The sequence below is a fragment of the Cetorhinus maximus genome, chromosome 25 (assembly GCF_964194155.1).
Source record: "Cetorhinus maximus chromosome 25, sCetMax3.hap1.1, whole genome shotgun sequence".
Taxonomy (NCBI): Eukaryota; Metazoa; Chordata; class Chondrichthyes; order Lamniformes; family Cetorhinidae; genus Cetorhinus; species Cetorhinus maximus.
The window spans coordinates 45,716,224-45,731,317 of record NC_135903.1 but is presented as its reverse complement, the minus strand read 5'-3'; positions in this window follow the sequence as shown (position 1 = coordinate 45,731,317).

Here is a 15,094-nt window from a genome sequence, read left to right as displayed (position 1 = left end):
GAGAGGGAGCTCTCTGTAATGAGGGAGAGGGAGCTCTCTGTAATGAGGGAGAGGGAGCTCTCTGTAATGAGGGAGAGGGAGCACCCTGTAATGAGGGAGAGGGAGCACTCCGTAATGAGGGAGAGGGAGCTCTCTGTAATGAGGGAGAGGGAGCTCTCTGTAATGAAGGAGAGGGAGCTCCCTGTAATGAGGGAGAGGGAGCACCCTGTAATGAGGGAGAGGGAGCTCTCTGTAATGAGGGAGAGGGAGCTCCCTGTAATGAGGGAGAGGGAGCACCCTGTAATGAGGGAGAGGGAGCACCCTGTAATGAGGGAGAGGGAGCTCTCTGTAATGAGGGAGAGGGAGCTCTCTGTAATGAGGGAGAGGGAGCTCTCTGTAATGAGGGAGAGGGAGCTCTCTGTAATGAGGGAGAGGGAGCACCCTGTAATGAAGGAGAGGGAGCACTCTGTAATGAGGGAGAGGGAGCTCTCTGTAATGAGGGTGAGGGAGCTCTCTGTAATGAGGGAGAGGGAGCTCCCTGTAATGAGGGAGAGGGAGCACCCTGTAATGAGGGAGAGGGAGCACCCTGTAATGAGGGAGAGGGAGCACCCTGTAATGAGGGAGAGGGAGCTCCCTGTAATGAGGGAGAGGGATCTCCCTGTAATGAGGGAGAGGGAGCTCCCTGTAATGAGGGAGAGGGAGCTCTCTGTAATGAAGGAGAGGTAGCTCTCTGTAATGAGGGAGAGGGAGCTCCCTGTAATGAGGGAGAGGGAACTGTCTGTATTAATGGAGAGGGAGCTCTCTGTAATGATGGTGTGGTGTCTAACAGGGGAGAGGAAGCTCTCAGTAGCAAAGTAGAGGGAGCTTTCAGTAATAAAGGTGATGGAAGTCTCTGTAATAAGGGAGGGGGAACTCCCAGTAATAAAGGAGATTTTAATATGAGAGACAGAGTAGTAATAGAGAGGGAGCACTGTAATGACAGCAAGGGTGCTGTCTAATTGCTGAGGGAGCTCTCAGTCTAAGGGTGAGGGAGCTCTCTGTATGCAGAAGAGGGGTAGAGCAGGGTCTCTGTAATAAGGCTGAAGGAGCTGTCTGTAATAAAGGACCTTTTAGGACAGAGGTGAGGAGAAGTTCTTTCTCTCAGACGGTTGTGCGGCTTTGGAACTCAGGCGGAGTCATTGAATATCTTTAAGGCAGAGGAAAATAGATTCTTATTAGGCGAGGGAATCAAGGTTATCGGGGGTAGATGGGAATGTGGAAATCGAAGTACAAACAGATCAGCCAGGATCTTATTGAAAGGTGGAGCAGGCTCGAGAGGCTGAATGGCCTACTTCCACTCCTATTTCGCATGTTTGTATGTATGAGAGGGAGCTCTGTAATAAGGGTGAAGGAGATCTGTAATATGGGCGAGGGAGCTCACTGTAACCAGGGATAGGGAGACCTCTGTAATAGGGGAGAGGGAGATCTCAGTAGTAAGGGATCTGTCTGCAATAAGAAAGAAGGAGCTGTCTGTAATAACAGACAGTGAGCTCCCTGTAATAAGGGAGAGGGAAATCCCTGTAATAAAGGAGAGGGAGCTCTCAGTAAAAAAGGAGACGGAGCTCTCTGTAATAAGTGAGAGAGAGCTCTCTGTCATAAGTGAGGGAGAGCTCTTTGTAATTTGGGAGAGGGGTCTCTGTAATAAGTGAGAGAGAGCTCTCTGTAATTTGGGAGAGGGGTCTCTGTAATAAGTGAGAGAGAGCTCTCTGTAATTTGGGAGAGGGGTCTCTGTAATAAGTGAGAGAGAGCTCTCTGTAATAAGTGAGAGAGAGCTCTCTGTAATTTGGGAGAGGGGTCTTTGTCATGAGGGAGAAGGAGCACTCTGTAATTTGGGAGAGGGGTCTTTGTCATGAGGGAGAAGGAGCGCTCTGTAATTTGGGAGAGGGGTCTTTGTCATGAGGGAAAAGGAGCCCTCTGTAATATAGGAGAGGGGGCCCTTTGTAGAAATGTACAGGAAGCTCTCTAATAATGGAGATGACACCCTGAATAATGGAGAGGGGGGCTTAGTATTAAGGGAGGGAATTCTCAATAATAAGGGAGAGGGACAGGTTTCCGAAGAGGTCATTGAATTTTGATTTCTCATCAGAAACATTTTCAAAGTCTGAGTTTGTTCACTGCCTGTATCTTGATGCTTCCTATCTTGACTTTTCCATTGCTGCCTAGAGCCATAATGTTGGACTTTACTTCATTTATGTTAAGTCCAAAAGAGCCACTGTGTTTTTTGACTAGGCCTTCCGTAGTCTTTTCCTTTGTTCTGGCTATGAGTGTGATGTCATCTGCATACCAGAGTTTCCTTATGCAATGACCAGCTGTGATGTCGCCACATCTCTCTGTAACCCTTCCTGCACTATCCGCATTATCTATTCTCCCACAGCATTGAACACTATGGGTGACAGAAGACCCCCTGCCTGACTCCCTTCTCAAACTGGAATGAGCTTGTATGCCCATCGCCAACTCTGATCCCTCCTGAAGCATTTCTGTACAGCTCTTGTATTTTCTACACAAGATGTTTGGGTAGACCAAAGTCTATAAATGTCTTCCATGAAGTATCATGCTGGAGAGTGTTGAAAGTTTTGGCAGTCATTGAACGTGAGCCTAAGCTGGCTCCCTGCTTATTTTCACATTGCTCTATGAGATTTCTGAACACAAGTACAGCGTCAGTTGTACCCTTTCCAGGAATGAAGCTAAACTGTAGCTCCACCACTTCTCTGTTCACACAGGGTGACTGTCTCCCTGACAATGTCAAGTAGAACTTTAAAAACATGACTGACAATGTTTTGGACAGTCCAGTGTGCCTGCTATTTTGGGCATTGTGACCATCTCAGATGTAGTCCACTTGCAAGGTCATTCACTTGTTGTCCCGATCTAATCAATAATCTCTCATGGCATCTATTATTGTTTTACCTCCTGTCTTTAGTGCTTCCACTGGTATCTGATCTGGTCCTTCTGCCATTCCATTCCTAATATTCTTTATAGCTTTACTTATCTCGTCTTTCAGTGCTTAAGTACTGACTCAATACAAGTCAAGAGTGTGACGGAATGTTCTCCACTTGCCTGAATGACTACAGTTCCAACAACACCCAAGAAGCTTGACACCATCCAGGACAAAGCAACTCGCTTGATTGGCACCCTGTTCACCACTGTAAAGAACCACTCCCTCCACCGTGGCACACCGTGTCGCCTGTATGTACCACCTACAAGTTGCATTGAAGTTACTTTCCAAGGCATTTATGACAGCACCTCCTAAACCCATGAGGTGAAGAGGGCCTTGGTTGCCGGTTGGAGAGCCAGTGAGAGCCCTGTGTCACCTCATTTCGGGAAGACCCGCCACACCTTGTTCCACTCAGGCACTTGACAGACTAATGGTGGGCCTTACGCCGGAATCAAGGACACCAGGGTGGAAGTCCCGTTCACCGAGAACTGTCGGCCATTGAAGAGCAGTGCCACTGAGAAGGTGGTGTGTGCTGTCAGCACAACACCCACCCAAGTGAACTTGTGTTGCAGTTCCTCTAAGACAAGTACATTCTTCCTTTGGTGAGAAGACCAAAACTTTATACAGTACTCCAATTGCAGTCTCCATGTCCAAATGCAGCAAGACCTGGACAATATCCAGGCTTGGGTTGACAAATAGCAAGTAACATTCACGCCTCACAAGTGCCAGGCAATGACCGTCTCCAACGTAACCAGCGCCCCTTGATATTCGATTCTCTTAATCCCCCACTGACTGGGGTTATCATTGACCAGAAACAGAACTGGAATAGCCATATAAATACTGTGGCTACAAGAGCAGGTCAGAGGCTGGGAGTTCATCAGGGTGTAACTCATCTTCTGACTCTCCAAAGCCTGTCCACCATCTACAAGGCAAGAGTCAGGAGTGTGAAGGAATACTTTCCACTTGCCTGGATCAGTGCAGCTCCAGCAACACTCAGGAAGTTTGACATCATCCAGGACAAAGCAATTGCTTGATTGGCACTCCATCCACAAACATTCACTCCCTCCACCACCGACACACAGTAGCAGCAGTGTGTAGCATCTACAAGATTCACTGCAGGACCTCACCAAGGATCCTTCACCCCTGTAAGCCCTTCCCCACCTTAGTCCTCCCAACCCCCCCAACTCCCACCCCACTTAGCCTCTCCGCCTTCCTGATTCCCTCAGACACCCTTACTTCTTCCGCCACCCTTAGTCCTTCACCCACCAACTCCTTCCTCCACCCTCACTTCCTCCCCTCTCCGCAATCCTTCCTCCCCCTAGACTCCTTCCCCTCTCCACACTTCTTCCCCTGTTTGAACTCTATCCTTTTCACCTTCCACTCCCCATACACCTACCTCCCTAGTTGCCATCTTCTCTCTGTTATCCCCCTCCCCCTGTACTCTCTCCCCTCCAACCTCACCCTCACTGATGCCTTCATTCCCCATTCCCAACCTCATCCCCCAACATTTTCATGCCCTCCTCCTCCCAATCTCACCCCCCTGATGCATTCATTCCCCCCCCCATCCCAACCTCACCCAGAGAGTCTTTTCCTCCCCCAGTCAATCCTAGATCTTCCTCTCCCACCCCCTTGGACCGTCACCTGCTGTGAGCATCAACAGAGACTTTCCAACTCCCATGAGCTGCTTCGCAGCAGAACCATGTCCATGAGAATCCACCCAGTAGGCCATGGATGTTCTTCCAGTGTGCTGTTGGTGTCAGGCTCCAACATCTTCTGCTCCTCGGATGTCCATGATGTGAGCAAGGCCCTGGCAGTAAGTCCCAACGTCACAGTTGTCAAGACGTGTTCTGCACTGGCGTGCTTTCCCGCTGACATGGTCCAACATGGGATGATTCCGGCGGACAGACATTGCTGTATTACTGTGAGGTTCCCAGTGTCCGATAGTGGCAAACGTGGCCCACCATCGACAAGCTGAGCGGACAATCGCAAACTGGTTTCATGACGTTGTGAAACTGATTTTTGGCCTTCTCACCATATTGTCCCCTCACACCACCGAACATGCCCGACACCAGCAGACATGGACAATTCCACCCACTAAGTGAGATCCCTGTGGATGTGGGATGGGTTTATGTGTGTGTGAGTTGAGAGTGATGAGAAGGGAGGAAACCTGGTGGAACGGAGGAAACCATTCCTGGTGAGTTCTATTTTGACACTGGGTGGCTGCCCTGTTTTTCAGGGCATTGGCACTGACCACTGCCCAGACCACAGCTGCTACCACTGCCCAGGCTGGATTAGTGATGTTGCTGCCCGTCCTGGGGCCAGGGTGGGGGTAGAGGACATCACAGCGGGGCCTCCGCTACATCCAAAAGGCGCTCTAGGGATGCATCACTGGATCAGGGGGCTGCAGTTTTCTTGCCTTTAGGGGCCATGTCCTGGGCTGGAAGCGCTGAGGGGTGTGCGCGATGCCAGGCCTGATGAAGTGGCAGAGTGACAATATGGCAGGTGAATCGAAATGGCATGTTTCCCAGGAATGCACGATTAAGGAGAAGGGATTGGGATGAAACAGCGTGAAAATTTGCAGCCGGCAGGTAACACGGTCTTTCTCCCACCTGCTACCGTACTTAGTGCAAATCTGGGATGATTCTGCCCATAGAGTCATTGAGGGTCCAGATGTGATGCACTTTGGGAGGATGAAAATGGAAAGGAAGAATACTACATCTCAGAGACTATTGAAAAGAATAAGGGTGGAATCAGTTGTGGGGGGTGACAGGGGTCTCGGAGAGTCAGCGAAACCCCGATGATGCCCTTTTCAAGAAGGCCATCATCTTCTGTCAATCAGACAATTAACAGGCCAATGACAGCCTTTCCTTGGGAGAAGAGGTCCCGCCTGCTGAAAGCTGCTGGCCAATCAGAGGGAGAGCAGTTCTTCTGCACTCAGCAGCACCACCAGTGAAACGTGAGCTGCTGTCGGTATAACCACCATCCGTGGCCTTGGACTGAGGAGGGACCCGGAGACAGGTGTCTGATGGCGGGAAGGAGTTTGTGAGGTGGGAGTTGCAGGATCAAGGGGGAGGGATGCTTGGCAGTAAGGGCAGGGGTTTGGATCTGAGCGCCCCTTCTCCACACCCATCCCACCAACCCATCCCAATGCTGTATCCCTTGATCAGCTGAGTGCCTTTGAACAAGGGACCCCCACCCCTGCCACAAACCTCCCCCCACTGGGATCCAGGAAGCAAACACAGCAGGGCTTACTCGCCACACACCCCACATGCCAAGTTCCCGTTCCCACCACGGACTTAATAGGCTGGAGGCAGAGAAACAGAAACTTGGGGCAGAATTGTGAGGTCAGTGTGTGGGCGTGATTGGTGGGTCTAGGATTGACTGGGGAATGGACGCTGACCACGATGGGCCCCTGACTGCAAATTCACGCTGGCTGGACAATTAACGGCCAGACAGAGTGAAGCGTGCGCTGAAATGCTGAGCAGTGCTGGGGTCAGGGTGGGAGGAGGTCACACACTGAATGAAATATTCCTGAAGGTAGAGAGCTGCCTCCTGGAGCTGAAGACCTGAAATCAGTTAAATAAAGTTTTTACAAAAAGGGAAAAAATGCCCAAGTATCACAATCAGTCACCTGAACATCAATGTGATAAAATTGCTGTCCATAGATTTTAATTTTTTTTCATTTAATAACAGAAACCTCATCCACGGGCGGGACGAATACAAATACAAATTAAATAAAAATGTTTAAATTTCATTCAAAACATGTCCCTGCTCATGTGACAGAGTTACATGAAGGAACCTGTTTTTAACATTGCTTAAGTTTTTAATGTTTAATTTTAAAAATCCTCAGCGCCCGCATACATGCGCAAACTTCAGCGCGTGTGCTCCTCCCGCCCCCTGCCCAGCAGCACTGAGCGCTGCAGCGCGCGTTCCACATTGGCCGGCTGCTAACTGACCAACCAGCGCAAAATCACAGCTAGAGCCCAATCGCGGGCAGCGGGCGGCTTCCCGTCCACTCCCGGGACCAGCCCACCCGACCTCCACAAAATCCTGGCCTTGGTGTTGTCGGGTGGCCGAGTTGCACTATTAATGATGGAGTTGATCCGCAGACATGGAAACATTAAGTTTATTTACAATATAGTCAGCAGCAACTACACGTGTGCTTTCAACTCCAACTCTATCTCTACACTGACTGAAGTAAGCCACGCTACTCTCCTATTGGTTACTACAGATCATGTGATCTTCCTTAACGAGTATTATTCTTAAAGGTACTTAACACACTAAATAAATCATAATTACTACATTCCTCCCCCTTTAACTCGGCTATACATATTATATTTACAAGTACATATTTCTCCTCAAGACAACATGATATTTACACTGGGTAAGGAATTTACAAGTTTAGTCGTTCAGGTGGTTTCCTGGTACATGTGGAATGTTGCAGCTCCACAACTTGAGATTCTCTGTCAGGAACCTTCTTTTCCGGAGTTGCCTGAACATCAGGTGCTTCGATGGTCACTTGCAGTTCTGTATCCTCAACTCTTACAGGAACATCAGACATGTCAGTCCTGGGTTGAGTATCCTCAACAGGAAATGCAGATCCGGTCATGATCATTGGTGGAACCAAATCTTGGTGATTTGTCTCCCTCTTCCTTAAATGGTCCACATTTTATGGATGATCCGGCCTTCCACCTCCACGTGGTAAGATAGAGGTCCAGTCATCGCACTTATTTCACCCGGTAACCACTTTGGTCCTTCCCTAAAATTTTTCACATATACCGACTCTCACACGGTAAATTCCCTCTCGTGACTATGCCAGTCTAGTCTAGTTTTCTGGTTTCCGTGACTCCTTTCTACCTTCCCCTCTAATTTCAGGAGGATTAAACTCAATCTCATCCTGAGACAGTGTTTCAACAATAAATCCGCAGGTGTGACACCTGTTGTTGTGTGAGGGGTGGTCCTATAATGATAAAAGAAAGTGTGCTAGCTTAGTTGCCAAGGAATCACCAGTTAGCTTTTTCATGCCTGCCTTGAATGTTTGAACTGCCCTTTCGGCCAGTCCGTTTGAGGAAGGGTGGGTACGGTGCAGTTTTCACATGAGTTGAGGCTGATAAACTGTTGAAACTCAGCACTTGTAAATGCCGTGCCGATATCGGAAATGACTTCTTCTGGAAGTCCATGAATGGCAAAACTCTGGCGTAGTTTCTCAATTGTAGCGCCCGACATTGGTGACTTCACCTCATATACGTCCAACCATTTTGAATGGGCATTGACAATGAGCAGAAACATTGTTCCCAGGAAAGATCCAATGTGGTCAATGTGTAACCGCACCCAGGGTCTACCTGGCCGCTCCCATGGGTGTAATGGAGCTGTCACTGGCAACTTTTGCAGTTGCTGACATTGCACACAGTGCTTTACTAAACTCTCTATTTCACCATCCATCCCAGGCCACCATAGATAGCTGTGTGCTATGGTCTTCATTCGGGAAATTCCTGGATGGACACTGTGTAGTTCAATTAAAAGTGGCTCCCTTCCCTTTGGAGGAACTATCACTCGTGCTCCCCACAATAAGATACCATCCTGGCTGGTTATTTCATGTCTCCTGTTGAAGTACAGTTTCATTTCATCAGATATAGGCTCCTGTGACCAACCATGTACCACTTGTTCTCGTACCCGAGATAGGACTGGCTCCTGACAGTCGCCCAACCTCGGACGGCCCGCTTCTACCTCCTACCCAAAATCCACAAACAGAACTGTCCCGGCAGACCAATCGTGTCAGCCTGTTCCTGCCCCACGGAACCCATTTCTCGTTATCTTGACTCCCTTCTCTCTCCCCTTGTCCAGTCCCTTCCCACCTACATCCGTGATTCCTCTGACACCTTACGTCACATCAACAATTTCCAGTTCCCTGGCCCCAACCGCTTCCTCTTCACCATGGACGTCCAATCCCTATACACCTCCATCCCCCACCAGGATGGTCTGAGGGCCCTTAGCTTCTTCCTTGAACAGAGGCCCGAACAATCCCCATCCACTACTACTCTCCTCCATCTGGCTGAACTTGTTCTCACACTGAACAATTTCTCCTTTAACTCCTCTCACTTCCTCCAAATAAAAGGTGTGGCTATGGGTACCCACATGGGCCCCAGCTATGCCTGTCTCTTTATGGGGTATGTGGAACATTCCTTGTTCCAGACCTACTCCGGCCCCCTTCCACAACTCTTTCTCCGGTACATCGATGATTACTTCGGTCCTGCTTCATGCTCTCGTCGGAACCTGGAAAAATTTATTAATTTTGCTTGCAATCTCCACCCCTCCATCATTTTCACATGGTCCATCTCTGACACTTCCCTTCCCTTCCTTGACCTCTCTGTCTCAATTTCTGATGATAGACTGTCCACCAATATCCATTACAAGCCTACCGACTCCCACAGTTACCTCGACTACAGCTCCTCACACCCCGCTTCCTGTAAGGACTCCATCCCATTCTCTCAGTTCCTTCGCCTCCGTCGCATCTGTTCTGATGATGCTACCTTCAAAAACAGTCCCTCTGACATGTCCTCCTTCTTCCTTAACCGAGGTTTTCCACCCATGGTCGTTGACAGGGCCCTCAACTGTGTCCAGCCCATCTCCTGCGCATCCGCCCTCACGCCTTCTCCTCCCTCCCAGAAACATGATAGGGTCCCCCTTGTCCTCACTTATCACCCCACCAGCCTCCGCATTCAAAGGATCATCCTCCACCATTTCCGCCAACTCCAGCATGATGCCACCACCAAACACATCTTCCCTTCACCCCCCCTGGCAGCATTCCGTAGGGATCGTTCCCACCGGGACACCCTGGTCCACTCCTCCATCACCCCCTACTCCTCAACCCCCACCTATGGCACCTCCGCATGCCCACGCAGAAGATGCAACACCTGCCCCTTCACTTCCTCTCTCCTCACCGTCCAAGGGCCCAAACACTCCTTTCAAGTGAAGCAGCATTTCACTTGCATTTCCCCTAACTTAGTCTACTGCATTCGTTGCTCCCAATGCGGTCTCCTCTACATTGGAGAGACCAAATGCAAACTGGGCAACCGCTTTGCAGAACACCTGCGGTCTGTCCGCAAGAAAGACCCAAACCTCCCTGTCGCTTGCCATTTTAACACTCCACCCTGTTCTCTTGCCCACATGTCTGTCCTTGGCTTGCTGCATTGTTCCAGTGAAGCCCAACGCAAACTGGAGGAACAGCACCTCATCTTCCGACTAGGCACTTTACAGCCTTCCAGGCTGAATATTGAATTCAACAACTTTAGATCTTAAACTCCCTCCCCCATCCCCACCCTCTTCCTGTTTCTTCCCCCTCCCTTTTGTTTTTTCCAATAATTTATATAGATTTTTCTTTTCCTACCTATTTCCATTTTTAAAAAATCTATAACTGTAATACCCTGTTGTCAGTCTTTCCACCCCACCCCCACTAGAGCTGTACCTTGAGTGTCCTGCCATCCATTCTTAATTAGCACATTCTCTTAGATAATATCACCACCTTTAACACCTCCCTGTTCCTTTTGTCTGTGACATCTTTTGATTATCTGCTCCTATCACTGCTTGCTTGTCCCTACAACCACCTCCCCCACAACTTCTCTCCCCTCCCCCCCCACCCCACCCCCCCACCCCACACCAACCTTAAACCAGCTTATATTTCACCCCCCTCCTAACTTTACTCAGTTCTGCCGAAGGGTCATGAGGACTCGAAACGTCAACTCTTTTCTTCTCCGCCGATGCTGCCAGACCTGCTGAGTTTTTCCAGGTAATTCTGTTTTTGTTCTGGGACCTGACTTGTCCAGTCTGATCAGTTGAGCACATACCGGCGATGAATGCAAGAAATTTAACAGTAAAACAAGTTCCTGTGGAACTGGGACATGCTCATCATTTTCTTGTAAAGGCAAATGACTAAGGGCATTGGTGTTTGCGATTTGATTACCAGGTCTTTGTATGAAAGTGTATTTGTATACTGCCAGAATTAAAACCCATCGTTGTATTCTTGCTGAGGCTATGGGTGGTATAGCCTTGTCCTCACTAAACAATCCTAGCAATGGTTTGTGGTCTGAAGCGATTGTAAAATGGCGGCAGTGCATGTACTGGTGAAATTTCTTGACACCAAAGATGATGGATAGGCCTTTTTCTATCTCTGAGTTTCCCTTTTCTGCTGTGGTGAGCGTCCTCGATACTGAACCTATTGGCTGTTCCGTGCCATTGTCCATCCGATGAGAGAGCACTGCTCCCACTCCATAGGGAGATGCATCAAAGGTCAGCACCAATTCTTTTGTCTGGTCATAATGCACTGATAGATTGGACGAGTGCAACAATTGTTTCACCTTTATAAAAGCTTCTTTCTGGGGCGCCTCCCAAGACCAACATTAGCTCTTTTTGAGTAGAGAATGCAGGGGGGTCAGCACTGTAGACAAATTGGGTAAGAACTGCCCATAATAGTTGATCATTCCTAGGAATGATTTGAGCTCGGAGGTTTCTTTGGCGCAGGTGGCTCTCTTGTGGCTCTCACTTTTCCTCAATGGGTGGAGGCCCTGTGAATCTACCCGGTGACCCAAATAGATTACCTTCCTCGCTTAGAACGTGCACTTTTCTTTCTACCACAGGCTCTAATCTTGGCTTCTTTTTGACTTAATTTGACTTAATTGCTGGCCAGACTTTTCTCAGATGCAAGCTCAGCATGTCTGATCTCAGTGACTGACTCTCTCAAAATTTCATTATCTGTCTGCTTCTTGGGAAATTCTGCGATTTTTGCTTCCAAAGCCTCTTTGGCTTCCTTTAGCTGATTCTTCAGCTCTTTGTTAGATAGTTAGCTTCACTGAACTGCCACTAGAAAACTATAAAGGTGATGTGCGGGGCAAGTTTTTTACGCAGAGTGTAGTGAGTGTCTGGAATTCGCTGTCAGAGGAGGTGGTGGAAGCAGGTACGATAGTGGTATTTAAGAGGCAGCTTGACAAATACATGAATAGGATGGGAATAGAGAGATACAGACCCCGGAAGTGCAAAATGTTTTAGTTGACGGGCAATATGATCGGCCCAGGCTTGGAGGTCCGAAGGGCCTGTTCCTGTGCTGTACTTTTTTTTGTACTCTTTGTACCTTGGAGTTTATCCGAACTCCTGTTTCTTGGCTGTATCCTGCTGGACATGACTCCCAGGTCTTCCCCTGAGCCCTCTCCGATCACTAGAGTTTCCCTAAACCCTCTTTGATCACCAAGGCTTACCCTGACCCCTCTTTACATTTCTTCTGCTGTGCTTCCATTCTACTGTTTAAGGCAGTCTTCATTTCTTTATGTTGCTAAATGGTCACCCATTTCTTTTACATTTGATCTTGAAGGACAATGAACTGTTCTTTCAACTGTTTAATTTATTGTTGCCCTCTCTCTGGGGTCTCTTGTTGCTTTCCACAGAGTTGCCCTCTCTCTGGGGTCTCTTGTTGCTTTCCACAGAGTTGCCCTCTCTCTGGGGTCTCTTATCCCCTTCAGCAGAGTTGCCCTTTCTCTGGAGTCTCTTTTAATTTTCTGTCCATAGCCATTTTACTTGTATATACCACTTTAAACGTTTTGCCGCTTTAAGAGCAGTCACCTTTTTTTAAACTCGGGCTGTCTGTGCAGCTGTCGGCTTTTCTGCGCTGGGTCTGTGTTTCCTGTGCTTTTCTGTGCTGGGTCTGTGTTTTCTGTGCTTTTCTGTGCTGGGTCTGTGTTTCCTGTGCTTTTCTGTGCTGGGTCTGTGTTTCCTGTGCTTTTCTGTGCTGGGTCTGTGTTTCCTGTGCTTTTCTGTGCTGGGTCTGTGTTTCCTGTGCTGGGTCTGTGTTTCCTGTGCTTTTCTGTGCTGGGTCTGTGTTTCTTGTGCTTTTCTGTGCTGGGTCTGTGTTTCCTGTGCTATTCTGTGCTGGGTCTGTGTTTCCTGTGCTTTTCTGTGCTGGGTCTGTGTTTCCTGTGCTTTTCTGTGCTGGGTCTGTGTTTCCTGTGCTTTTCTGTGCTGGGTCTGTGTTTCCTGTGCTTTTCTGTGCTGGGTCTGTGTTTCCTGTGCTTTTCTGTGCTGGGTCTGTGTTTCCTGTGCTGGGTCTGTGTTTCCTGTGCTTTTCTGTGCTGGGTCTGTGTTTCTTGTGCTTTTCTGTGCTGGGTCTGTGTTTCCTGTGCTTTTCTGTGCTGGGTCTGTGTTTCCTGTGCTTTTCTGTGCTGGGTCTGTGTTTCCTGTGCTTTTCTGTGCTGGGTCTGTGTTTCCTGTGCTTTTCTGTGCTGGGTCTGTGTTTCCTGTGCTTTTCCAGTTTTGGCTGAATCCCACCATCGTGAGCCTTCTCTTTTACATTTGGAAAACTTCGTTCCCATTCAGAAAAAAACAGCAGCAACTTCCTCTCCCTTTTCTGGGTGATTGTGCAGGACTTTCCCCTTTTACTCCACAGGCTCTTTTGATGTTGGGCATCCCTCACTCTGGGAGACCCAACAGCCTTATGGTCCAATCGAGGAGTATTTTTTGTTTAAATTTAAACCGGCAGCACTGCTCAGATTACCGCTCCTTCCCTTTAACTTACCAGCCTTTCTAACCCTCTGAGCCTGCGGAGCTGCTGCCCACTTTACAGTGTAAGTATAGATTCTCGTTTTTAGTTTGTTTTGGTCTTATGGACTTTCACTCAGGGGTCCTGCAGCCCCGGTACTATTCTTTCAATGTCACGAGTGCTCCGGGAGGTTTATCAGCCATTTGGATTGGGGCCCGTTTCTTCTTTAACCTAAAGACAGCATACCTGGTGACTATATCTTCCTTTCTTTTTAACTTGATTTCTTCTGTTCAATCCTGTTTTATCCTCATCCCCAGCTTGTTGTGGGGTGGCTGAGTTGTACTATTAATGATAGAGTTGATCCACATACACTTCTTGGATGAAAACATTAAGTTTATTTACAATATACTCAGCAGCGACTGTGCACAATACTCCAAGGGCGGGAGTTTTGGGTTGTCAGGTGGGCGCGGTGGACAGGCTGGGGAGCGGCTGCGAAACGGGTCTCCGCCCGCAATCAGCCCCTGACCGCGATTTCACGCTGAAAGGCTCAGGGCTGCCACGGTGGGGGTGGGAGGAGGGTGGGCGCTGAAGGCTCAGGGCTGCCAGGGTGGGGGTGGGAGGAGGGTGGGCACTGAAGGCTCAGGGCTGCCAGGGTGGGGGTGGGAGGAGGGTGGGGGTGGGAGGAGGGTGGGCACTGAAGGCTCAGGGCTGCCAGGGTGGGGGTGGGAGGAGGGTGGGCACTGAAGGCTCAGGGCTGCCAGGGTGGGGGTGGGAGGAGGGTGGGCGCTAAAGTCTGCGGGGGCGCAGTGAAAGCTCCCTGAAGGCAGAGAGCTGTCCTGGGAGCTGAAGAATTTTAAACCATGAAATAAAGATTTGGAAATGCAGGAAAAATGTCCACACATCAGACCCCCTCACGTGAACATATAGATTATAAAAATTCTGTTAAAACATTTTTATTTTTAAAAAATTAATATCGAAAACCTCATCCTGCCTGTGGATGAGGTTTCCTCAAAAATCTAAAGGCCACCTGGCCGATTCACCCACTTACCAACCGGAATGTTGGATGGGCAGTGACATATCGCACTTCATTAATACACTAATGGCTTTAATAGGCCTCTTAACCATCAGCGGGTACGCTGCTGACTCCTGCATTTCCGCGATGATGTCAGGACGCTCGCCCGACCTCATCATGTGCTATTTTACACCTGATCAGGTCAGGCACACGCCCGCCCATGGGATATAAAATTCTGCCCCAGGTGTGGTCTCACCACAGCTGCAGTAAGACATCCTTTCTCCTGTACTCAAATCCTCTCACAATGAAGGCCAACATATCATTTGCCTTCTTAACTGTTTGCTGCACTTGCATGCTTGCTTTCAGTGGCTGATGTACAAGGACACTCAGGTCCCTTTGTACATCAACATTTCCCAATCTATCACCATTTAAATAATACACTGCCGTCCTGTTTTTCCTACCAAAGTGGATAACTTCACACTTATCCACATTACATTGCATCGTCCATGTATTTTCCCACTCACTCAACCTGTCTAAATCACCTTGAAGCCTCTTAACATCTTCCTCATCGCTCACATTCACACCCAGTTTTGTGTCATCAGCAAACTTG